Below are 27263 nucleotides of genomic sequence, written 5' to 3'. Positions count from 1 at the left end.
CTCTATCTTAAATCAATTTGCTTCCTATTCTGAAGAAGCTGGAAAAAACACAACACAAGCAAATTAACATTTCTTTTGCTTGTGGTAATGATAGTCCTAAAAATAAAGTCAACTCTACATATATTAGAACTTTAGTACAAGAATATGATGATTTGTCAGTGTTACAGAAGGTAGTCAGAAGAATAAAAGAAAAGAAAACCCATGGCATCCATCCTCCTAGCCTATCTTCAGACATCAGTTTTCACCAAATGAAAATTGGTTGGGAGTATACACTCTGTTTTTCTCATGTCCTTAGGGCAAGGCCGATCTTTTTCAATGTCTATATACCGACATAAGCAAAAATGTACAAATATATGGATATACAATATTTACATATTTATTTATTTTTTTGCTTCCTAAAATAGTCTTTGATCTTCTTGTTAAGGTATTTTAACCTGTAGAAAAATGTAGTAGACACTTGATTTGCTGAGGCCCACACAGTGCTTTAGAGCTAGGTCTTGTTATAAAAGCCATTTTCTTCAATAGCTAATTGTCACACAACTTCCGAATTACTAGAACTTCAACTTTATTCCAGTGTAATTTGAACATCTAGCAGATTGTATAAATCTTATCTTGTTTTTTTTTCCATGGCTCTTTTTTTTTAAGTACAGGAGCAATACATGTTCATTATATATAATTCAAATATTACAGAATTTGTCTCCTATATGCTTTCCCAAAGATATTAATAGTTTACACCAGTGGACTTTTAATTTTGTAGCTTAAAGCAATGTGATGATAGTCTGGGATATGGAGAGAGATGATATTCATAGACAATTAGAATATTTGTTAGGTTTTTAAGATGCAACCACAATGTATGTGGCTCTAAAGTTAAATATCTATCTTCTGACCCTTCTTAGACCATATTTTGAGTATATTCTTTCCTTACAAATTATGATATGGCTATTTTCAATCCAGTGCAAAGAATAGCTTCAGGCTGAGCTCAAAATTTCAATGATGCTATTAGTAGTTTTCCCAAAGGAATCCACTTTGTTTGAATTTAGATCTTCGCTCACCTAAAAATATCTTTAGTTTACTTTCCAAATGATGAAAAAATATATAGGCCAAAAAGAAAACACTGGAACTGAAGGAGTTTTGGCTTAGTATCATTCGTTTAAAATTTACTAAAGTTTATTTAAATTAATTATATTTAGTAATTTTATTATACTACTTATGTACAGTAATACCTTACCTACTTATAACTTTGCCAGTAACCTCACCTCCCCAGAATGTAGACTGAAACAAAAAATAAAACCAAAATGTATGACATGAACTAAAGCTCTTGTGCGAAGAACTAAAGTTTTCTTGTGGGAAGGTTTTAAATTAAATTTCCTTAATTTATATACCATTATTCAGATTTTCTTTCTTTCTTTCTTTCTTTTTTTTTTTTTTTTTTTTTGAGACAGAGTCTCACTCTGTCGCCCAGGCTGGAGTACAGTGGTGCAATCTTGGCTCACTGCAACCTCTGCCTCCCGGGTTCAAGCAATTCTCTGCCTCAGCCTCTTGAGTAGCTAGGATTACAGGCACCCGCCACCACGCCCAGATAATTTTTGTATTTTTAGTAGAGACAGGGTTTCACCATCTTGGCCAGGCTGGTCTTGAACTCCTGACCTTGTGATCCACCCACCTCAGCCTCCCAAAGTGCTGGGATTACAGACGTGAGCCACCATGCCCGGCCCTCTTTTTTCTTTCTTTTGAGACAGGTTCTCACTCTGCCACCCAGGCTGGAGTGCAGTGGCATGATTACTGCTCAATGTAGCCTCAACCTGCTGGGCTCAAGGGATCTTCCCACCTCAGCCTCCTGAGTAGCTGGGATTCCCGTTGCCTACCACCACACCTGGCAAATTTTTGTATTTTTTTTAGAGATGGGTTCTCACTATGTTGCCCAGCCTGGTGTCAAACTCCTGGGCTCAAGCGATCCTCTTGCTTCAGTCTCCCAAAGTGTTGGGATTACAGGTGTGAGCTACAGCACCTAGCCAGATTTTCTTTTTTTTTTTTTTTGTATTAGTTTGGACTATTTGTCTTTCAAGAAATTAGTTCATTTCAATGATGTTATCGAAATTATTGACGTAAAGTTATTCATATTTCTGTCTTTTTTTTTTTTTTGAGACATGGTCTCATTCTCACACCCAGGCTGGGGAGCAGTGGTGCAATCATATCTAACTGTAACCTTGAACTCCTGGGTTCAAGCAATCCTCCCACATCAGCCTCCTGAGTAGCTAGTACTACAGGCACCTGCCACCATACCCAGCTAATGTTTTTATTTTTTTGTAGCTATAGGGTCTTTCTATGTTGCTCAGGCTAGTCTCAGACTCCTAGCTTCAAGGGATTCTGCTGCACCCACTTCCCAAAGAACTGGGATTACAGGCATGATCTACTACACCTAGCCTATAATATTTCTTTATTATATTTTTTATATCTGAGTTACCCCATGAGATATCCCCTAATATACACTTAATATACTCTTATATTTTGATATGGGTAATTAGTGTTTTCTATTTTTTTCTTAATCAGTCTAACTGGAGATTTATTGGTTTTATTAATCCTGACAAAGAACCAAATTTGTTTTTGTTGAATTCATTTTTTAAAAATTGATTTCTCCCCGGTTTTTATTATGTTCTTTCTTCTACCCACATTAAATTCAATTTGTTCTTTAGCTCCTTAAGGTAGAAGCATAAATAATGAATTTTAAAACATCTTTCTTTTCTAATATAAATATTCAAGGCTATTATTTTTTCTCCAAGCCCTGGTTTAATTATATTTCATACATTTGTGTATATTTTGTTTTCATTATCATTTAATTCAAAATGTAAAAAATTGCTGTTATAATTTCTTCTTTGCCCTAAAGCTTATTTAGAATTATGTTGTGTAATTTATAAGCATATGCATCTACTTAAAGCATCTTAATTTTTTTCTTCTAATTTAATTCTACTGTAGCCAGAGAATATGATGTGTATTGTTCTGATTCTTTGAAATGTATTTCTGTAAGGTCAAGTATATTCCTTGTCTTAGTAAATATTCCATCTGTATTTGTAAAGAATTTGTATCCTCCCGTTTTTGAATGTAGTATTCTATAAAATCAATTAGTTTAAGTTGGTAGCTACTGTTGTTCAAATCTTCCATACACTTTACACTTTCTTTTTGCCAATCTTGTTTTCCTGTCAATGCCTTAGGAGAAGTTTTAGAACCTCCCACTCTAATTTAGCTATTTCTATTTCACTGTTTTGATTTTTGCTTTATTTTGAAACTTTGTTACTAGGTACATACACATTAACAATCGTTATGTCTTTTTGGTAAATTAATTCCTTCTTAATTATCAAATGTCCCTCTCTATCTCTACTACTTTTTGTCTCAATGTCTATTTTGTCTGCTATTAATATAGTCACTTAAACAGCAGCTTGTCACATTTTCATGTTTTTTTCCTCCTTATTCTTTTACTTTTAACCCTCTATGTCAACTTATTTCAGTGACATTTCCTTTAAACAGAATGTATTTTTATCTCACTTTTTAAATCCAGTTGACAATCTCTGCTTTTAAATTTGTATGTTCAGTGCTACTACATTTAACATGTTTATTGATATTGATAGATATGGATATTATAACATTTAACTATGCCACTTCTCTTTTTATTTTGTATTTGTCCCATTTGTTCTTTGTTCATTTTTTCCTTCCCTCTCTTTTTTAGACTAATTCATATTTATAAGTATTTCATTTTATCTCATTTCTTGGCTATGTAGTTTTGATATAACTCTTTGGTTTCTTGTTTGTGTGTGGTCTCTGCAAGATTTGCTATATGCATCCATAACTTATAACAGTCTACCTGGAATTAATATGCTGTCATAGGATGCATAATTTAAGACTCTTAGAATATACTTACATTTATCCTCTTCTAGATTATTGTGTCATTGCTGTTATTCATTTTACTTGTACTTTTATATTTCCTACAATTAATTTTAATTATATTTTATTTTAAAAAGTAAATTTTCTTTTAAAGATATTGAGAAACAGGAAGAAAATGTTTTCTATTTACCTGCATATTTACCATTTCTAGTGCTCTCATTCCTTGGTATAAGTCTGAGTTTTTATCTAGTCTCATTTCACTTCAGACTAAAGAACTTCTTTTAAGATTTCTTGTAGTACAGATTTACTGATTTAAAAAATTTATCCCTTTCTTTTCATGCCCATAACCATGGCCACACCTCCAGGGTCATTAGATCCTGCATTACCAGGAATCCTTCAGTTGGCCCCTAACTTGTCCTTTTATCACTAATGTCATTTTCTTGGTATCTACTCTTCACATTTCTGCCAGAATCATCCTTCCAAAATGTGAGTCTGATCCTATAAGTTTCTCCTTAAAATCTCCAATGGCTTCCAATAGTCTTCATGGTAAATGTCAAACTCCTAATTTTGGCATTCAAAATTCTTTATTTTCTAGTCTATGCCTACTTCTCCACTACTATCTCTTGTAATTCTATGACCTGTACTCCATTAAAGTGCCAAACCAACCCCTTGAGTTTCTAGAATTCCAGCTGTAACTTGTTTTTAGTTATGTAATTTTAGCAACAATGAAGACAACCATTTTGTTGTATACAATAGAAGAAAACAAGAAAACCTTAGGTTATCAGGCAAAATTACATGGTACTGTCTAAAATACAGAGCAGAAGGGAACAGAGATTTCTTGCAAAGAAATCTGTCAAAATTTCTCTTCACTTAAATTATCTCTTTTAAGACAGGTAGGTTCTGCCATTTTGAGTAAGGATCAACAAGTCTTCACCCATTGTTAACTCTTACCTCTGTTACAAAAGTTAATAATAGTCTCCATTTGTTATTTGCCATGATTTGGTACCTTTATATATATCAGTAAACTGAGAAGTGAAGCAATTTGCCTCAGGTAAAACAGAGCTGGTAGACAGTATTTAACCTCGGCCCTGTAGGACTATAAACCCTATAAGTTATCCTACTAAACACTCTGGAGTACCAGAATCCCTTCTGTTTTCATGCAGTAGACTATTGTTAACCTAGATAGTTGTCAAAACTATCCTACTTTTGTTAATAACCATGGATCATAAACACAGAACCTAATGTAAGAATTGTTGCTACCTGTTTAGTTTTTTTACTAGTGAATAACTCCATCAATATTCCAGTTTTCTTATTTGTAACATTTTATTCATAATCATTCCTTACAGGAGAGAATAAAAATTATTTGCAAGATATTATAAGATATTTCTAATACAAACAAATGCCTTATAAGCCCCTTTGAGTTGCTTGAAGAAATGTGTAATATGAAGACAAGTTTTTAGTGGTTGAAATGTATTTTCCACAAGTCTCACCAGTTGTTTTAAACACAATCTCATGGTAACAGTTTGTTCATCCAAGATTAACATAAGCCAATATACACATTTGTAGAAAAATGTAACCCAATTACTTTGAGGAACACTGACATATTTTAGATCAAAATGCCAAAAAAATGAATTTTCTTAATAATTAGTTTCAAAAATGACATTTTTAAGATAAAAACTGTTCTGAAAAACACCTCTATGCCCTTATGTTACATCTATTTTACCAGATATTGAGTAACATAAGTGGGCAAAAATAACAAGAGCAATTCATCTCGATAGTTATAGCTCACATTTTTTTTCTTGTTGACATATGAGGTAAATTGCCTTAAAGGTCATTAACCACGTGTTCTGCAGATAAATCTCACAACTGTTGCTGTTTATCTTGGCAACACTGAAAAATATTAGAAAGTTTTGATTAAAATTCTAAGTTTCTGTAAAGCCCTAAAACTTTAAAATTTTAAGCTATGAAAGGATTTATTCAAGTTTTTATGTTGTAAAATCAAACAATAGCAACTTCTGGCTCTTTTACCCACTCAAATACAAGTATCCCTTTCTTGTTCTCGAGAAACATCTAAAGATATATAATGGCTAAGAATTCAATATGCTATGTGATATTTATTAGAACTTTGGGAAAAAGCCTTGAGAAATATACCCATTATATTACTTTACTTTGTTATTCAGAAGATTAAAGCAAAATTAACAAACTATAAGGCTAGATGAGTAAATTTTAACTAAACATTTTGGAGATGAACACTAGGCAAGAACTCGCTAAAAATTATCGTAATTTCAGATGTTGACTGCATGAAAAAAATTATAGCAAATGAATTAAAGCATTTTAGAAGTTATGAGAGCTGATAGGTAGAAGGAAATTTAGAATAGATCAATTCTAGACTTAAATCATATGTGTAAAATGTATTAGAATTTGAAGTTCTTATTTCATCACAACTTGGTGTAATCTTTCATACACATAGTTCTTTAGCTCCCTGGGCCTGGAACACAGTCTCAATTCTTCCTAAATTTTTAGAGCCTACTGATTCTTCAACATCGAGGTCACATATCACTCAATCCTTCATCTGAACAGTCATATTATTTCTTGTCTAGACCATTCATTTGGACTACCTGGGGTTACTTCTGAACTATTATTTAAGAGTCTAATTTAATTCTTCAGGTTTTCATGCAGAAAGCAAATCCTTTACTTATTGCTATGCCTCCTATCACCTAACCTAGTATAGAAACTTTAAAATTCACTGAAGCCTGTCAGGTAAACATGGCTGATTAAACAAATGTGTTAATCTCTGCTCCCTCTCAAATTTCCAGCAAAATTACAAGAAGGTATAGAAAATATACTGATTCATCCATGACAAGACAATGAAAATTGAAGAGAAGACTGCAACAGGCAAGAAAGAGAAAAGTTAGAGAGGAATATGACAAGAGGATGAAAGAAACAATAAGGCACAGGAAAATGAATCTTAAAAGCAGGCAGAAGGAGATAAGGTGCAAACCTATTGATGTGTCAAACCATGGAAATATTGAGATATTAGAGGTACCAGTTATCAAGAAGGAGGGGTATGATGGGGATTAAAAACAAAGGAATTGGTTTGAAATATACATAGATTTAAGATATGAATTAAAATTAGGCAGACATCCAGGCCTTCACCCCTATCTGAGAAGCATGTGCCCATCCTTCTGCCACCTCCAAAGGAAATGAAAGGTTTGATTTCACAGAAATGTCACCATAAGGGCTAGACTTGTGGTTAGCAGTCACAAAGGGTAAGTTGTCTAAATCAAATCAGAATAGATTAAGTGAAAGTGTACAATATATGATGAGAACACATCTTTCCCCCTTTTCCTGCACAGCTCTCAGAAAAATCAGCAGTCACCTCCTTCCTGAGGCAGGAACCTGGAGGGTACTTTTCTGAGGATATTGAAGAGCCAAAGTGAAACTAACCACAGATATTGACATGTTGTATACCCTAAAAAAGGAGCTAGCTGGCCAATCTGCACAGTGAAGTAAATATTCTTAAAAGACTCACCCACGTATGGAGTTTCCTATAAGCTTTATTGTATATCACTTTCAAATATGAATAAATCATCAAGGATAACCTGACATTTGAGGAACTCCTCCCAACAAGAAAGAAGATAAAACAAAGAAAAAGAAATTGACAAAAATAGAAGCAATACAAGAATCAGAGAAAAACTAAAAACAAATTATGATTCTCATTCTCAGAAAAAAATGAAATGATGTCATTTTCATTAAAGAACTAGATGCTAAAAAGGTAAATTACTGAAAATTAAGAATGAAGTTGGAGAAAATAAAACATGATACCTGAAATAATAAAAAAAATCAATATGCTACTTGGAAGTTAAATCAAGGAAATTTCTTAGAAAATAGAATGAAAAGGTAAAAAGGAGAGAAAAGCTTAGAAAAATCGAAGATCAATCCAGTAGTTTTTATAGTGGATGAGAACACATCCCCCATCTATTATAGATGACTAATAGATGATCTATAAAGAGACAATAAATAAAATGGGAAAAAAATCTCAAGAAAATAATACAAGAAAATTTCCATTAATAAAAGGCATGAATCTCGAGATTGAAAGGGACTTCTGAGGGATTAGAATAATTAATTTACAAAAACAAAAAGCAGAAGAAAAAAAAGTAAAATAGACCCAAACCAAGGTATGCCCTCATGAAATTCATACCAGCAGGATAATGAGACAATTCTAAAATTATTCACAGAATGAAACAGATTGCATATAAAAGATTGGGATTAAGAATGCCATCATATTTTTCCACAGCCATCATCAGAAGGAATTCCTTAAAAACTCTGATAAAAACAATTTTCATTCCCCAGACTCAATCTACAAACAAATTATAAAGAAATTGTGAGAACACCATAATGTCTAAAAACGTTTACTCTCCTACCCTATTTTTTAGGTGGTTACTCTAAAATGAGGGGTTAATTCCGAAACCACAACCACCAAACAAAAACAAGACAAAATCTGGAAATAGGAGATTCAACACTAGAGAGGTGAAAGCACTTTCCATGATGATGGCAAAGAAAAGTGCCAGGATGAGAGCTTTTGTGCTTCAAACTTAGCAACAAGCTAAGAGAAGGTAGAGTGACTTTGGAAAAGCATAGAACTCATGGATATTTTAAAAAATAAATGTGACTATATGGAAAAGTGAAACAAGAAATTGTTGGAAGCTGCAAGTAAAGTTATAAATGGACGAAAAAACGTTAAAGATGCACAAAAAAAAGGAAGAAACTTAACTTTAGGGAAAACTGAAATTAAGAAAGAAAATGTAACAGTACATGGTCTTGCAGAAAACAATGTAGATACTAAATACCAACTTTATAAAAAATATATTTTTAATGGTATTAGGTGGAGAAACAGAAAGCAGAGTAAGACTGCTATAGTCTTCAAATACGATAAAATCAGAAGCCTAACTTGATAAATCAGGACATACCAGATTAGGCATATTATTTTTTAACATGAAGTTAAATGTCAGAAAAAAGATCCACAACCTTGTAAGTGACTGTATGGTAGGATAAGTTAGAGGCAGGGGACTGCTGTTTCCATTACAAGCCTTTAAATTCTGTGCATATATTACTCTGATAAATATAAGAATTAGAAATTAATTATTAAATATTGGGATTTAACTTATTTACAATAAGAAGGTTCATTCTATTTTACCGTGTTGCCTATGGTGTCCAAAGGTCTCTGGTTCCCTAAAGGAGGGGCAAGGAAAAGAGAGGCACCTATTTCTCCTTTCACCCTGATATATTGCTTGGAGTGTAAACTGCAGGCCTCCACACTACCTCCATACCATGATCTCAAACATCAGCCCAGAGAGAGGGCCCTTTCTCCTTCCAAATATTCTTTAAAAAGGCCACACTGATGTTCTCAGAGGCAAGGCTCAGGATCCCTGTAAGGAACAATCTTCATTTTCAGCTCCTCTAGTTTCCCGGAGGAAGACTTTTCTTGTAAAACTTACGGTATCCTTTACCTCTCACTGGCTCCTCCCTGAGCAAGGAAGAAGGACTCGATCATATTAAGGGATAGGAGAGGAGGAACTGGGCATGCCTGTTTCTGCTCCTTCCAGTCATCTTGGAAGTGCGCACTTCTAAGGATGTGCAAACCGAAGCCTGCTCCCCTGTGTTGTACCAGGTATCGTCTCTTACCCGAAGGCTCTGAATGGGGAAGTCTAGCCGTCTATCCAGTGCTGCCAGTGACTGCGTGGGGTTAGTCTGCTCATTTCTGCAGTTCACAATTAGGAAGTCCATTACTGCCCCATACCTCTACTGGAGCTTTCAATAGTAGTAAAGGTAATGTTTTGGTTCCATTAGCCAACTATCCAATTGTCCGTAGTTATTATTTACGGGGCCAGATCTAATTCAACATTAACTCTGTCAAATATCTGACTGTGGTGTCTTTGTGTTTCTTGGTTCTCCCGTGGGATTTTCTGTGGTCAACTTGGTGGCAGTGTATAAATACCATTCTAGTAAATTTTAAATGCTATGGTCTTATGTAAAATTTCTTTGCATTATTGGGGTTGTAAAGTCAGCTACTTAATGGAAAAAATGAAGAAATTAAGTTAAATTTTCTTTATTTGCAAGCAACCAACGTTGAAAATGTAAATAAAAGCTGTCAGTTGAAAGATAGAATAACATTTACATTCTCCTCCTGGGAAAACATGAAAATTAGAAATTTGAGGATTCAGTTAAGGGAAAAGATAATGAAAATGTCATATATTTTCATATTGTATCCCAAGAGAAGTTGGGATTGTAATATTTCATATTGTATCCAAGAGAAGTTGGTCATCTTAAATTAGGTAACTGATTTATATAACAAACATACTTTGTAACATAGAATTATTGAGCATCTCCTGTGTGCCAGGCATCTTCTGTGTACCAGGCACTGTTTTAATGTTAATGATACAAAATTTGATGGTGATGATACAATAGTGAACAAACAGACAAAAATCCCTGCCCTTGTGGAGATTACTTTCTGATGGAGATTACTTTTTAAGAGAATAAACCATAAGTAGGTTAAACATATGGTATGTTAGAAAATAATGAATGTTATGGAGCAAAAATAATTTATCTAATTTTGGTCATTGTAGAAAATAAAATAAGTAGAGGTTCCTCTTCAAAGGGACTTTCCTCCCAGTCTAATTGAGAATAGATAGTAACCTCTCTTAGAAGCAAAATTTACTCAAAGAATTGTGCTAATATTCTTAAACATCTGCTAGCTGTAATAAAGAAACCAATATACTCTGTATTCTTAGCTCCCACATTTTAGCCTAGATATTTGCCCTGGCATCCCTGAACCAATCCAAGCAAGCATTAGGTCATAGCCTATTCCTCTTCCTTATTTGGAAGTGCTTTTGCCTCTCTCAGCATTCCACAAGTTACTTCCTCTCTTCCTTTGTTCTCCTCTGCCTTTGCCTCTTTTGGGAAGTTCTAAGTTGCTAGCCAGTTGGGTCGAGTACAGAATGTAAGGTCCCGTTCCAGCCAATGGAAATTGGACACAGCAGTAGGGTGGACATGTCAGGTTATAAGTGACCCTGTCTCCTTTGTTCGTGTGTGCTTTCCTGGCAAGACTGCTAGTGAGCAGCACCCTTTCTGCAGAAAGTAAACTAGCTTTGCTGAGAGATTCTTTGTCTCAGTGTTGATTTTTGCAACACCGAGCACTAGTTGCCAACAATTTGGTGGCCTGTATGGGGAATAACATTCCCCTCTTGGACGGTCTTTGCCCCTCTCTCGTGGGGAGGCGCCCCGCCACCTGTTGTTGCCGTGGCCCCAGCAGGAGAGCCAGGACCTACCTGGTGCGAGGAATATATTTGGAGTCTCAGCATCGGCGGGGAAAGAGAGAGGCTTGTGGGACCGTGGTGACCAGGTGACTCTGTGCGTGGGCCAAGGTAGGAAAAGCCGCAAGAGGGCGGCAAAGTACTTCCTTGGTGGTCAGCTTTTGGAGGCTGAGTAATTGTGTGTATGTGTGAATGATTATCCGTGCTACCAGTCCTGCTGTTCGGCAGAATGTGTGAACACAGACGGAAAGAATGTAAGGGACCTCCAAAAGGGAGAGGGAGGAAGGTTAACCTCTTGGAAAAGAGAATCAGCGAGACATCTCTGGTTTGAGAGATTGAGTCTTTTAGCAAGCTTTTAAAGACTGGACAGGTGAGAAATCTCCAGTCTGAAGGATCTGGGGGATTGGGCCTCCCTGGGAGAAAGATAGGTAAGACATCCCTAGTATGTGGGATTGGACTTATCTAGGATCAAACATGGGAAAAGGCCCTTGGCAAGCCTCCAGAGGAAGGGAGGGTGAGAAGCCTCTAGTAGAAGAGGTTGAGCCCCCTTCTGTGCACCCAGGAGTGCTAGAAACCTCCAGCAAGGGGGGTTGAAAGCTGCAGGAAAAAGGCCTATTCTAGTTAGGCACCACCCCAAACCTGCAAGATAGGAAATGTTCCGAGTAAAACAGGGAAAATAAAGAGCTGCGGCTACAGCAGTATTAGTTGAAGAAGGTAGAAAATTAACCTTTTGGGGGGAAATTAATTGTAAGCATGCCCCACCAAGTTAGAGCTATTGTAAATCAAAAAGCAGGAAGGTAGCTTACTGACTCCAGAATCTTAAAATATAAGGCCATTTTGCTAGGAAAAGATGATTTCATCTTGACTACTGATAATTCACTCAACCCAGCAGGTTTCTTGTCAGGAGACCCAAATCTTAAAAAAAAAAAAAAAGAACACTTGTGTCTAGGTTTGATTGACTACCAAACAAAAGTCAGGCCAGATCTAGGAGAGGCCCCTTTTAAAACAGGGCGACACTCATTTATAGATGGTTCCTCCAAAATAGTCAAAGGAGAAAAACATAACAGGTTTTCAATCATTGGTGGAGAAACTCTTGAAGAAGTAGAGTCAGGAAGACTGCCCAATAATTAGTCTGCCCAAACCTGTGAACTGTTTGCATTCAGCCAAGCTTTGAAACACTTGCAGAACAAAGAAGGAACTGCTTATACTGATTCTAAGTATGCCTTTGGTGCAGCACATACAGTTAGAAAAATTTGGGCTGAGCAAGGTCTTATTAACAGTAAAGACCAAGATCTAGTCCACAAAGAACTAATTGTTTGTGTTCTAGACAATCTCCAGTTGCCAGAAGAGATAGCTATTGTACATGTCCCAGGGCATAAAAAGGACTTTTTTTTTTTTTCACAAGTTGGGGAAATAACCAAATGACTTTGCAGATCAGATAGCCAAACAAACTGCTGTTTCTTCTGAAATGTCTTTCACTTAACTCCTTGCCTTCCTTCCCCTACTGTAGTCCCCATCTTCTCTTCCACTGAAAAAGAAAATCTAGTAAAAATAGGAGCTAAAGAGAACACAAAAGGAAAATGGATATTACCAGATCAAAGGGAGATATTATCCGAACCTCTCATAAGGGAGGTCTTAACTACAGTTCTCAGAGTTTATAAGTGTATTGGAATTTATACCCTAGCCAAACAGGTCACAGACAATTGTCTAACATGCAGGAAAACTAATAAACAAGCCCTAAGAAAATCACCCCTTGGAGGATGAGATCTGGAGCTAAGACCATTCCAAAGTGTTCAAGTTGATTACACCGAAGTGCCTCCAATCGGTCGCCTGAAGTATTTATTAGTAATAGTAGATCATCTCACTCACTGGATCGAAGCTATCTCCTTTCCAAATGGAACAGCTAATAATGTAATTAAAGCATTAATTGAGAATATACTGCCCCTTGTGTTAATAGAGAATATTAACTCAGACAATGGAAACCATTTTATGACACATATTATTAAGAAGCTGGCCCAAGTGCTAGACATAAAATGGGAATACCATATTCCCTGGCATCCCTCATCCTCCAGACGAGTAGAAAGAATGAATCAAACCCTTAAGAATAATCTGACTAAATTAATTCTAGAGACTCATTTACCACGGACCAAATGTCTTCCCATTGTCTTATTGAGGATCAGGACAGCTCCTCGAAAGGATATAGGCCTGTCTCCATATGAAATGTTATATGGATTGCCCTATTTACATTCCTAGCTAATGTTCCTATGTTTGAAACTAAGGATCAGTTCCTCAGAAATTACATACTTGGTCTCTCCTCTACCTTTTTTTCTCTTAAGGTCAAAGGTCTGTTAGCACAGGTGCCATCACTAGAATTTCCAGCACACCAGCACCAACCCAGGGACCATGTTCTCATCAAAGGGTGGAAGGAAGGGAAACTTGAGCCCACCTGAGTAGGCCCCTATCTTGTGCTCTTAACCACTGAGATTGCCGTCTGCACAGCTGAGAAATGATGGACCCACCATACTTCAGTCAAGGAATCATCTTCCTCATCAGAATCATGGGTTACTATACCAGGATCGAGTCCTACCAAGTTAAAATTAAAGAAAGCTTAATTTTCATAACCTTGTATATTGCTTCCTTTCCTTTCCTTATTCTGTTACTAGCTCCTTTGTTATTAATGTAACTAAGTCTGACTCACCTCAGACCATTGCTTTTGATGCTTGCTCCGTCATACCTTGTGGAGATGTGAAGGATCAATAATAGCTAGCCTTTTCACACAAATATTTATGCCCCAGCCCTCTAACTGACACAGTTACTCCTAGCACTCATCGTTGTGATCACCTGTAGCTGAGATGCCAATTTTCTGCTCCTACAGCCTGTCAACCTTGTAGTAGATGGGACTACGTCCTTTGGACTACTCAGGAGCAAGGTTGGACTTCTAAGGAAGAGGTTTGTGCAGATCTAAAACCCCTCATCTATTTCACTAAAGGGACTACCCCTTCTCAGTCTTTCTGTCTATCACCACCTCCACCTTAACTGACTCTAGACCTGCCCTTAGTTGCTTATATGGTATGGGGATTGATGTAAATGGGAAAGACCCCCTAGGCATTTTTAAGATATGCAATATTCCCCCATCTTCCCCTTCTTCAGTAGCTTCAGTTTTAGATCCCACACTGGTTGCTTCTACACCTAATAATAAAACCAGGGTGTCTATTATGAAGGTAAAAGATCTAAGACAAACCTTAGCCATTGAGACAGAATATCAAAATGCAAATGCCTGGCTGGAATGGAATAAATATCCCATTCACACTTTAAATAAGAGTGATTGTTACGCTTGTGCTCACGATAGGCCAGAGGCTCAGATTGTCACCTTTCCACTCGGATGGTCTCCTCATTGACCAGGTACAGACTGTATGGTGACTCTCTTTCAGAATCCCACTGCTTGGGATAATCCATCATGCTGAGCTCTCTCTGCTGTTTCCTGAAGTTCAACACCCTGTAGGTCAGCCCCCGAGGGCAATCCAACTTCCACCTCTAAATGCCAAGTTTACTTCATGCCTCTCACAGCAAGGGGAAAATTTGATGTTCCTTGGAAGCATAAAAGGATGCAAGGAGCTCAAGCCTTTCCAGGAGCTTGCCCATCAGTCCACACTTAGCCATTGCCAAGCAGATGTATGGTGGTATTGTGGTAGACTTTTACTGGACACTCTGCCAAGTAACTGGAGCAGAACTTGTGCTCCAGTTCTGCTATCCCTTTCACCCTGGCATCTCGACAGTCTGGTAAAGTAAAAACAAAATGTCATAAGCCAAAAGAAACTCCTTATAAGTCCTTTGATTCTCAAGTTTATAAAGATGCTATTGGGGTTCCATGAGGAGTGCCAGATAAATTCAAAGCGCAAAATCAAACAGCTGCAGGATTTGAGTGTATGTTATTCTGGTGGGTAACTATTAATAAAAATGTAGACTGGATAAACTATATCTATTACAATCAGCAATGATTCGTAAATTACACTATGGATGCCATTAAAGGGATAGCTAAACAATTAGGACCTACCAGTCAGATGGCCTGGAAAAATGGAATATCCTTAGATATGATATTGGGGGAAAAAGGAGGTGTTTGTGTTATGATTGTGACCCAATGTTGTACCTTTATACCTAATAATACTACCCCTGACGGAACTATAACCAGAACACTGCAGAGATTAACAGCCCTATCCGATGAACTTGCCAAAAATTCTGAAATAAATGATCTTTTTTCTAAAATAATAGAACGTTGGTTCAGTGGATGGAAAGGAATTTTGACTTTAGTTCTCACCTCGTTTGCTCTTGTTATTGGTGTACTTATTCTTGTAGGCTGCTGTATTATTCCCTGTCTTCAAAGTTTTATACAAAAATTTGTCTCTGCTATCTCACAAAATGATTTCCTAACTCTTCTCCACCCTATTCGGAAAGATTACTTCTCTTAGAAGGACAAACAGCAGTTGAGTCAAGACATAGTATACAAGTTTGAAGAGGAATTATAAAATAAAAGGGGGGAATTGTAGAAAATGAAATAAGTAGAGGTTCCTTTTCAAAGAAACTTTCCTCCCAGTCTAATTGAGAATAGATAGTAACCTCTCTTGGAAGCAAAATTTACTCAAAGAATTGTGCTAATATTCTTAAATATCTGCTAGCCATAATAAAGAAATCAATACACTGTGTGTTCTTAGCTCCCACATTTTAGCCTAGATATTTGCCTTGGCATGCCTGAACCAGTCCAAGCAAGCATTAGGTCGTAGCCTATTCTTCTTCCTTATTTGGAAGTGCTTTTGCCTCTCTCAGCATTCCACAAATTACTTCCTCTCTTCCTTTGTTCTCCTCTGTCTTTGCCTCTTTTGGGAAGTTCTAAGTTGCTAGCCAATTGGGTTGAGTACAGAATATGAGGTCCCATTCCAGCCAGTGGAAACCAGACACAGCAGTAGGGTGGACGTCTCAGGTTATAAATGACCCTGTCTCCTTTGTTCATGTGTGTTCTCGTGGCAAGACTGCTAGCAAGCAGCACCCTTTCTGCAGAAAGTAAACTAGCCTTGCTGAGAGATCCTTTGTCTCAGTGTTGATTTTTGCAACACCAAGCACCAGTTCCCAATAGCCATTCAATGCTTTTTTGCTTTGTCAAGCGTGTTTACTGGTTCCTGATCTTTTAACTGTGAGCAAAAAAAATTGCTTACCTGTTAAATAAGAACATTGAGGCCTGGCATGGTGGCTCACGCCTGTAATCTCAGCACTTTGGGAGGCCGAGGCGGGCAGATCACAAGGTCAAGAGATCAAGACCATCCTGGCCAACATGGTGAAACCCTGTCTCTACTAAAAATACAAAAATTAGCTGGGCGTGGTGGTGAGCGCCTGTAGTCCCAGCCATTTGGGAAGCTGAGGCAGGAGAATCCCTTGAACTAGGGAAGTGGAGGTTGCAGTGAGCTGAGCTGAGATTGTGCCACTGCACTCCAGCCCTGGTGACAGAGTGAGAATCTGTCTCAAAAAAAAAAAAAAAAAAAAGAACATTGAATATATCTGTTATGAAGATTCCCAAATGTGTTTCTTTCTAAACTATCTTTGTATTTTTATGCATCTTCTAAACTGTCTTTGCAGTTTTATTCATCTTCTAATTGTTTTTGTTTCAAAGAAAGATGTGTTCCTTTTCCTTTTCAAAGTTGGTTTACTTTCTGTGCCTGGGACCCCATAACCTCAATCTTTTTTTTGGACTTCGTCTAAACAACCACTCTCTCTTGCATCTTTTACCATCTCCTTATATACTTACTCTTTTTCCTGAACTTATTCATTTTATGAAATTTCCCCTGTCCTAAAACAAGAAAAAATAAAAGGACCACTGGCACAAAAATGTCTGCCTCTATTGTTATTATTTTTCTGCTTCCTTTTATTGCCTAACCTCATTTTTTAAAAACTTCATGGTTTTTTTTAAATTACAAAAGTAATATACACCTCAGAAAACTTGGAAAACAAAGAGCTCAAAGGAAGAACATCCACAGTTGAAAGATTATTAACTTTGTAGGGTATATTCTTACATTATTTTTCTAATACTGTACTTTTTTCTGTGACCAATATGGTATTATTCAGTTTACATATATCTTATAGTGCACATTACAAATTGTGATATATTGGCAACATCTTCTCATGTCATTATTTTTGTTTGCTTATTTTGTTTGCTTCAGTGTTATTTTAATGGCTACATAGCATGCCATTGTATAAATATACCAAAATTTACTTACCAACTTCATAAATTTTCTTATTGCTACCAGAAATTATATATTTATTGTTTAGTTTTTAATGGTTTGTCTCTCCCACTAGCATAGAAAATCTGTGGAAGTAGGGAACTTGATTTGTCTTACTTCCTACTGTCCAGTGCCTAGAATGGCTTTTGGTACATAGTGGTCACTGAATATGTATTTGTTAAATGAGTTTATATATGGTTGCATATTTAAATTACTTCTGATTTTAACTATTATAGATAATACTGCAGGAAAATTCTTATACATATATGTGCACATTATGATTTGTTTAGTATACACTTTTACAAGGTAAATTTCTAAGTCAAATTATGCAAAATTTAAGGTTTATAATAAATTGCCTAATATTCTCTTGAATAATCGTGCCAATATACACTCCCATTAGCTGTGCATGAGTGTGTCTATTCCAGCAGTTTTTTCCAAAATTGTATTTTAGTATTAAAAAATTATTTCCAAGTTTGTAGGTAGATTCATTTTTTATGTGCATTTATTTGATTATATGATAAGTTTGAGAATATATTTATTTAATTTTTTTGTATATGCTAAATTTTTTTTATAACCCAAAATATGGCCTATCTTGGTGAATGTTTCCTGTACTCTTGAAAATCATGTGTATTCTGTTGTAATTGGGTGGAGTGTTGTACAAAATATCAGTGAGGCTAAGTTGGTATTAGGTTTCTATATCCTTTGTCTACTTATTTCTTCAATTACCAAGAAAGGAGAATTAAAATTTTCAACTGTAATTGTGAATTCATCTATTTTTCCTTTCATTTCTATTGGTTTTTACCTTATGTATTTTGAAACCGTGTTGTTAAATGCATAAATATTTGGATTATTATGTTTTGGATTAGTACCTTTTCTTGAAGAGTTGACCTCTTTATCATTTTCTAATGTTTCTGTTCATCCCTGGCAAGATTCCTTGTTATAAAGTTAGCTTTGGCAGATATTAATGTAGGTACTCAATCTTTCTTTTTATAGTGCTTACACAATAAATCTTTTACTTTAACCCCTCTATGCCTTTATATTTAAGATATCTTACAGACAAAAATAAGTTGTGTTGTACTCTTTTTTCAAGTATAACAAATTTGCCTTTTAACTTGATATATTTAGACCCTTTACATATAATGTAATTATTGAGATGATTAGTTAAAATCTACCATTTTGCTGGTTGTTTTCTATTTGTTTTTTCTTATTTTTTCTGCCTTATTTTAGATTGAGCATTTTTTTATGATTCAGTTTTTAACCACTATTGCCTCATTATTTGTTCTTTTTCATAAACTATTTTAGTGGTTTCTCTAACATTTTTAGTATTCATCTTTAAATAGTCAAGTAGTATATTATGGCACTTAACATGTACTGTAAGAACTTTATAACAATATACTCTCAATCCTTCACTCTCATTGTACTGTTGTCATACATTTTATTTTTACACATACTATAAGTTTTTATACATACATACACACAATACATACAATACATTGCTACTATTTTTGCTTTAGGCAGTCAGTTATCTCTTAGAACCAATTAAAAATAAAAAATAATTTTATATCCATATTCCATTTCTAGTGCTATTTATTTCTTTCTGTATATCCAGGTTTCTGACTGGTATCATATACCTTTGCCTGAAGAACTCTCTTAAAATTTAGTATAATGCATTTCTGCTGGCCATGAATTCTCTCTGAGTTTATTTCTTTCAGGAAGGTTTTATTTCTCCTTTATTTTTGACTGATATTTCACTAGATATAGAATTAAGAATTAACAGTTTTCCTTTTGGCACCTAAGATGCCACTCAGTGTTTTTCTTTCTTGCATTATTTCTGATGAGAAATCTGGCGCAATCATAACTTATATTTGTTGTTCTGTACATAATGTATCTTTTTTTCCCTGCCCCTGGTTGTGTTCAAGATTTTCTCTTTGTTTCTGGTTTTCAACATGCCTAGTTACTTTCTGTTTCTTTTTTGTATTTATCATGCTTGATGTTCTCTGAGCATCTTGGATCTATAGTTTGGAGTTTGTCATTAACTCAGAAAAATTTTTTCCCATTGTTTCTTAATTTTTTTTGTCCTATCTTCTTCTCTTTTTGATATTTTAATTGCACACATTTTAAACTGTTTGATATTGTTTCATTACTCTCAGATGCTCTGCTCACTTATTTTTTCACCCATCATTCCCTTTGTGTCTTTTTTTTTCTTTTGGTTAATTCCTATTGACTTATCTTACTTATCTTAAATTTCATTTATTCTCTTCTCTGCTGCATCAAGTCTATTGCTGAGCCTATTGAAGGCATTCTTCATCTCTATTATATTTTAATTTCTTGGATTTCCACTTGATTTTTTGTTGCAGTTTCAGTTCTGTTACTGAAATTACCTATCTGGCTTTGCATGTTGTCTAATTTTTCCACTAAAGCCTTTTATATATTAACCATAGTTATTTTTAATTCCTAGTCTGATATTTTCAACATCTATCCTATCTGAGAGTGGGTATATTTTTGCTTTGTTTCTTGACAATTTGTTGTTTTTTATTTGCTTTGTCTAATGCCTCTTAGTTTTTTGTTGGCATTTGGACACCACATCTAGGATAGCAAAGACTGAGATAAACAATTTTTATGCCTGGAAATAGTGTAGTAACTTTCCTTTTGCTAGCCCTTTTGTATAAGGGGAAGTTGAGTCAGTTAAGTCAGAAATTGGGCTATAGTTACATTTTGTTGTTGCTATGGTAACTTTTTTGTGCAACACCAGCTTTCAATCTTAGAGTAAGGGCTGGTTTGCCAGAGGTTGTTTTTTGAATGTTTGCCCCACCTCTGCTTTATATCTTCTCAGAGAGCTTCTCTCTTCAAGGTCTTGCTCCTTTTCTTTAAGCGCGCTGTTGTTCCTTGACGGATAGTTCAGCTTTAGTTGCATGGCGGTAGATGTGTGTGTGGAGGGGGGTGGTGGTTGGGGGACTGAGGTGGGTGGTGGGGGCAGTATTTTCTGTTGTTTTGATAAAGCTGCAGACTTAGACAGGCACTGAGTTCTGGGTCACAGGAGTAGGACTTCTCAGGATGTCTCTGAGGAAACCTTTAAAGATCTGGGCCCAGTACTTGTTCCAGCCTCTCCTCTAGTGGTAGAGAGTTTTTTTTCTATTCCCACTCCTTAAATACAGTTGATTTTCAACAGCTCCGCCCAGCCCCCTTCCCCTCCCCAAGGCAGGGAGGATTTGTTTTACTTCCTTCAACAATTTAAGGCCTTTGATTCCAGGAGAGATAGGAGAGAAAGATCCAGATAGGGTTGTGTGCTTTTCCAGCAGGAGCTGCCCCCTTCCAAGAACTCCATCTCAAGAGAGGTTTTCTTAGTATCTTCACAGTTGTTTTTCTGAACATGTGACAAGGTCTTTGGAGACAAGCCTACAAGTGGATGCAAGTTCTCCTTGTGTCTGCAGGTCACAGGAGTTATGTATTTTCTGGTTAGCCTGATTCTTTAAATATTTTAGCTAAATTCTATTTATTTGCCCAGCAGCATCTACTTCAGGTCAGCAAGTTCTTACTTTCCATCTGTCTTTGGAGGTGCCTGCCTTTCCTTAGATTTTAGGTTAGTTTGTTGCTCTACAACCTTAGCTAAATGATGAAAGTATTACTTTCTAATATTTTATTGTTGTGAACTCATTGTGAGGTGATCTGAAACTTAAATAATGAACCACTACACTTTGAATGTAAAATTGAATCAGGTATTGAACCCATAAGGACTCAAGCAGATTAGCCAGTCTGTCCACCTGTTCTATTCATAGCACTTGGCCACTGGGGGACACTCGCAAACTGAGAAGTTGTATACCTTTTCTAGAGAAGACACATCTTGTTGAGACTACTTGTAAGAAGTGGGAAGAATGATTTCTGATCTCTTTAGAGTAGTGACAACACAAATAGTTGGATTTTACAATTCTTGTTTTCAAGTACCCTTGATACATGTTTAAACAAAAAGAAGAAAAAAAATAAAATGACAACTGAGCTCAGAATAATCCTGAACATTGCTGGAAAACCTCTTGGCCATCCCAGTTATCTCATATCACAGCATCCATTTACCTATAATCTTAAAGGATATTTGATAAAGTCTACATGGTTAATATATAGCAATGATACAGACAGGATGCAGGACAATACTGGGTAGAAGAGGGTGGTTCCCCGACAAAGGCCCCACCCTCAAGCCTGGAGACCCATGGCCCTAAATGGGGACAGGCATTCCTGTTTTCGTGCCCAAAAAGTTGCCTTTTGGCCTGCCACGCCCACTGTCCTGTACACATATAAACCTGAACCCCAGGCTCCAGAAGCAGACAAACAGATGAGGAGATAAGCAAATGAACCATGGAATGACATAGCAGAGAAAGAGAGGAGGAGGAATGTCTGAACACTGAGAGGAATTTGACTGGGGGAGATCAGAGAGGAGTTTGGCCGCTGGATGGCCAAACTCCAGGGGAAGATCATCTTCCCACTCCATCCCCACTTCTGGCTCCCCATCCATCCTGATGAGAGCTACTTCCACCACTCAATAAAACTCCCGCATTCATCCTTCAAGTCCATGTGTGACCCTTTTCTTCTAGGACACGAGACAAGAGTTCAGGATACAGAAAACTGTCACACTGGTCCTCTGCCTTGCAGAAAGACAGAGGGTACTGAGCTGGTTAACACTCAAGCCATGCACAGACAACAAGACTAAAAGGACACACTGTAACACATGCCCATTTGGGCTCCTACACCCGTCTATCTGCGTATTCCCCCTCCCATCAGGGATTTCAGCAGTGGTAACGAGGGAACAGATGAGCCACACCCCTGTCACATGTCCTGTGAGGAGGATCTGGGAACTCTCCTGTTTCAGCAAGACTGGTGACTTTTTGGCATGTACATATATACCAGCTGGATAAACAAGCATGGAGCCCTGTTGATTAAAAGACAGTACAGCTATTATTTATTGTGAAATTGAGCCATCTTATTATAGGTGAACGAAACTCAAATTGTCACAGTATCAAGTGTATGAAAAGCTTTATCTGCTTTCCTGTCCTTCCTGCCAAATATACACCACAAACACACATTTCACTTTAGGAAAAGACTTAAAAGTACTCTGAAGTGAAAACTGTACAAAGGTCTCCAATTTCTGCAATAAGAATACATAACAGCAAGGCAATTGCAGATCAGACTGATTTTTAAGGTAAAAGGATACTCTTTAAATCCCTTAAACTATACCTCTTTTGTATATTGACACTACAGAAGTATCAGAGAAAAGGACGGAGAATCCCATAGTACCTTTGGATCTGAAGTTTTAAAAATTGAATTCATTTTATATTCAGTCATAAAAAATGTAGGTCCTTAAAACCTGATGTTCTGTACAGTTTACTTGATGGGATTGTATTGTTACTGAACACTGCCAGTGATACTCTTTAAATAGGAGTCTTCTTTGTTCTATTTCTCTGCCTTCTGTCACACCAAGGCCCATCCTTTGTGCCTTAAAATTTCTGCACAAACTCTCCATTTTTATGCAGCTTTCAGATACATGGCCCCAGGGCCTGGTCTCTCAGCAACAGTGCAGCCCTCATATTTGATCCTTTGCATAGGTGAAACTAGCTGTATGTTTTCTCTGTGTTTTTATAAACTTACATATTTATGTTTATTCTATCTAGCAGTAGATGATCTGCTTTTCAAGTACAGAAAACATATTTAGTCCCTTCACAGCTTTCTACAACATCTGTTGTGCTGCTCTAGTATCATATTTTTCCTTTGAATTAGAAATAGATATAAAAATCAAGCTACAAAGTTCTGACATTTTGGAAAATCTTACTAGCCAATTATAATTGCAAACTGACTGGGTGGGGTATGCAAAAGAAAGATGCTAATGTTTATTGAGCACAGGGTAATGGACAGGCAGTAATTTAATCTAATATTTATTTTTCTTTAAATTCCCCATATGTATATGTGGTGTGTGTGTGTGTACATGTGTATATGGAAGTCTTTGTTATTCTAATCCTTATAGATGGGACAAATGAGCTCAAAGTTAATAAACTTTTTCAAGATCACTCATGTAATATTTGGAAAGAGAGAATTTAAACAAAGAAAGAAGTGTTCACTTATCAATATATAGCTTGTGCTGTAGCCATCTACTGCCTGTCTATATAAACTCACCAGTGATTATCTTGAAGTCAAGATGGGATGCCTGTTCAACGAATTACTTATTGACCACTTCCAAGGGTAAGATCTTGGCATATTAGTTTAAGTAGTAATTGGTAATTTTGTAAAGAGCACATGTCAGAGTACCAATTGTAGAGCAGCCTCTTTCCTATTGGTCTTATTGGTAATACCTGATGCATGAAAAAATCCACCTGGGTTTAGAAATTTCTGCTAAAGTTTATACTTAAAGACATTATTATATTGGGCCTTTGGAAATAAAAGTGTAAATCAACACTGTTTTACTAAATAGTTGTCTTATACACATGTATAACATTCTATAATTGGGATGGAAAATTGCTGTTTAGAATAAGAGCTAACTACAGAAGTTTTAGTATACGAGGGAAGCTGCAAGATTCTTACCAGTGAGCTGTTATTGGTTTGGAAATGGAAACGATGACAGATATAACAGACTCACCCTTCCTGGATTCATGGTTTAAAATAAGGATTTGGAAGCACCTATGAAATTTTAAAAATCCTAATATCTGGGACTGGAAGCCAGACAACAGTAGTTTCTAAAGATGTCCAGGTGATACTAATGTGGAACAAGTTTGGAAACCACTGGTCTAGAATCTTACTACTCAAAGTGTGGTCCTGAGTAATTGTTAGAATTGCAGAATCTTGGGCTCCACTCTAGGTCTACTAAATCATAATCTGCCTTTTAAAAAGATCCCCAGGTAGTTCTTACGAACATTAAAGCTCAGGAAGCACTGGGCTAGAAAAGTTTTCTAGCTTGTACATTAGAATCTCCCGGGGAACTTTTAAAGTATAATGATATTCTGGCCTTCCTTACTGAGACTGTAATTCATTTGATGTACGGTGGGGCCTGGTCTTTGATATGCCATATGCTCCTCAGATGGTTCCAATGTGTGGTCATGATTGTGAAACAGAGGGCAAAGCTGAATGCTGATTAACTTTGCATAAAAAATCTACAGTTTGTTCAGGTAGCCTGGGAGATAGAGGTTAAGAACACCTAAAAAGGAGAAATTTAAGGATGCATATGGTAGGGGATACAGCAATGTATTAGGAAGCTTCACTTGGAGAGAAAATGTTTTCCAGTGAAAAATTTCCTTGGGGAGAAGGCTTGGTGGAGGGAGGAAGAGGTGTGGGTTGAAAGACTTTAAAAACACAGAAGTGTAATAACTGATTTTAGGTTGTTGGTAGTGCTGTTATGAGGCAGGATAAGAGGTGACCATGAGAGCATTCGACTCCAGAAATTCTCAGATTTCTTGTGAAAAGTGTCCAAATTTTCAGAAGATTAAGAAGGATGGAGGCTTGAGTTATTTAAAATATAGCTAAAGGAAGACTGACCCCAGAAGCCTGGAGGACCAGAGTTGGAGGCATTTTGTCATTAGTCATTTGGGAAACAAACAGATTGTGTAAGGAGAGTTCTTCCTTTTACCACCGGCTGCTTCTTCAGATTGAGTTGTATCTCTAGCCTGAGTCTAGGTTAGCGTCTCATTCTTGTCTTTTGTTATCTAGCCTTCTCTTCTTCGGTTACTCATGCTGACGACTTCTTGAGTACCATGTTGCCCTTTTACTTGGAGGAATTTTCAGAGTTTCACGTGTAGTTATTAAGCCATTATGACTTTTCATTATAAATTAAAAACACTTAATGCTGCTCTTTCTCTCTGGCTCTTTGCCATTACATTCAGATACTTCCTGAGCAATGATGAAACTTCTCTGGCTGTTAAGTTCAGGATACCTCACTTCTAAAAAAGAAGACAAAATAACACAAAGAAATGACAAACTCAGAATTCTTTCCCTCTAGAATAAGAGGGGTTATTTATCTCTACCTTCTGATTTCAGAAGGAACTGTAAAAATAAAACCTCATCTTGAACCATTCAAGTCATTTTCCTTAAGTATGGGTATACATTTACATTGTGTGGCTATTTCCTGTAACAAATACTCTTAAACAAAACAAAAAAAAGAAAGAAAGAAAAAAAAAAGCTGTAGTAGCAAGAGCTCAAATTATTGAGCAAACAGATTTTCAAGTGGGGAAATGCTTTACCTCATTGCATCGAATTTCTCCTGTCCCCTTCTGAAAGAAAGATGAATATGAAATAGGTCTTGGGGAAAATTTTGCATTTAAGGTTGTGATATGTTTCCCAATTGTATTATTTTTGTGTACCACCTATCCTGAACTACATAACAGATCAGGGCTTCTTTGGAGCTTTTGTGTGAACACAGAAGTAGCCATGTGAGAAATAGGAAAATGATCAAGGCTGAGTATGGACAGTTGGAATAAAGTGGAATGTAAGGCAAAAATCAGAGATGAGGGAAAGCAAGGTAACACCAAGGCACACCACCCCTGTAGCTATCAAGTAGTATATAACTTTCATTATCCAAAATTCAGCAGGAAATACCTTTAAATAACAGCCTGCGCATGAAGATATGTTTTGCTACCTAAACTAAAACCACAGTTTTCCTCTTTTTGAGTCAATACTACATAAGATAAAAACTAATTTTACCACTGTCAATCTTTACTTAATGTGAGGTTACAACCAGAAAGCAAGCAAGGTGGAGGGGGGTTGTCTAGAAAGCCAACCTGGGGATTAAGGGAAAAAAACTGATTAAATAACTGGAGCAGCAGACAGTCTAATGTCATTGGTGTTGTGAACTGCCCTCTATACCATTGGAACTACCACATAGGGAAGAGATACCAAAATTGTCAACTTAGACTTAGTAGGTGGGAGGAATTCAGTGAATCGGGTCTGAAATCTGTAGTCCTCACTGGCATTGAGACATTCAGAACAACATGATGCTCATGATAAGGATTCTGTGTTGCAGGAAAAGGTTAAATCTTATTCTTTATGTTGGTTTGAACAGGAAAGAGTATTATACTTGGTGAATTTTGTTTTGAAACATATTTTAAAATTGTAAATTTATAAGTTATAGTTATATATGTTTATGGGGTACAAAGTGATATCATAAATTATGAATTATGAAACAGAATAATTAAATCAAGCTAATTAACATATCCATCACCTCAAATACTTACTTTCTGTGGTGAGAAGATTTGAAATTTACTCTCTTAGGAATTTTGAAATGTACAATACATTATTATTTACTATATTCATCATACTGTGGAGTATATCTCAAAGAAAAAAAAAGCTGTCTTCTAATTGAGCCTTTGTTGTCTTTGACAATCATCTTTCTACCCCACCCCATTGGTCTCTGGTAACCACCATTATTTTCATTGCTTCTTTGGGTTTGATTGTTTTAGATTCCACGTGGAAGTGAGAACATGCAGGAATATCTGTCTTTCTGTGCTTGGCTTATTTCACTTAGCATAATGTTCTTTAGTTCCATTCAGGCTGTCACAAATGACAGAATTTCTTTCTTTTTTAAGGCTGAATAAGTGTTCCATTGAGTATATATCACATACTTTCTTTATCTATTCATGTGCTGATGGACACTTAGGTTGATTTTGTAACTTGGCTATTATGAATAGTGTTGCAGTGACCGTAGGAGAGGAGTGCCGACAACTCTTTGACATACTGATTTTAAATCTTATGGATAAATACCCAGAAGTGGAATTTCTGGATCATATAGTAGTTCTATTTTTAGTATTTTGAGAAATGACAATACTGTTTTCTGTAGTGGCTG

The 27263-nt window shown here is 36.3% G+C and overlaps 1 protein-coding gene across 3 annotated transcripts in view; it reads left to right on the top strand.

Annotated features, from left to right (window-relative positions):
• Positions 1 to 27263, top strand: part of LOC100996032 (uncharacterized) — a 426340-nt gene that overhangs the window by 82201 nt on the left and 316876 nt on the right. The window contains exon 1 of one of the 3 annotated variants that reach the window (XM_055110266.2): positions 1266 to 9705. The exons of the other annotated variants lie outside the window; for them this stretch is intronic. The gene's annotated coding sequence lies outside the window, so the exon portion shown is untranslated. Of the gene's footprint in view, positions 1 to 1265; positions 9706 to 27263 lie in introns of those variants that run through there. 3 annotated transcript variants of the gene reach the window in all.

The sequence above is a fragment of the Pan paniscus genome, chromosome 2 (assembly GCF_029289425.2).
Source record: "Pan paniscus chromosome 2, NHGRI_mPanPan1-v2.0_pri, whole genome shotgun sequence".
NCBI classification, from domain to species: Eukaryota; Metazoa; Chordata; class Mammalia; order Primates; family Hominidae; genus Pan; species Pan paniscus.
Note: the sequence above shows the minus strand (reverse complement) of the source record. Positions and strands in the feature narration are given on the sequence as shown.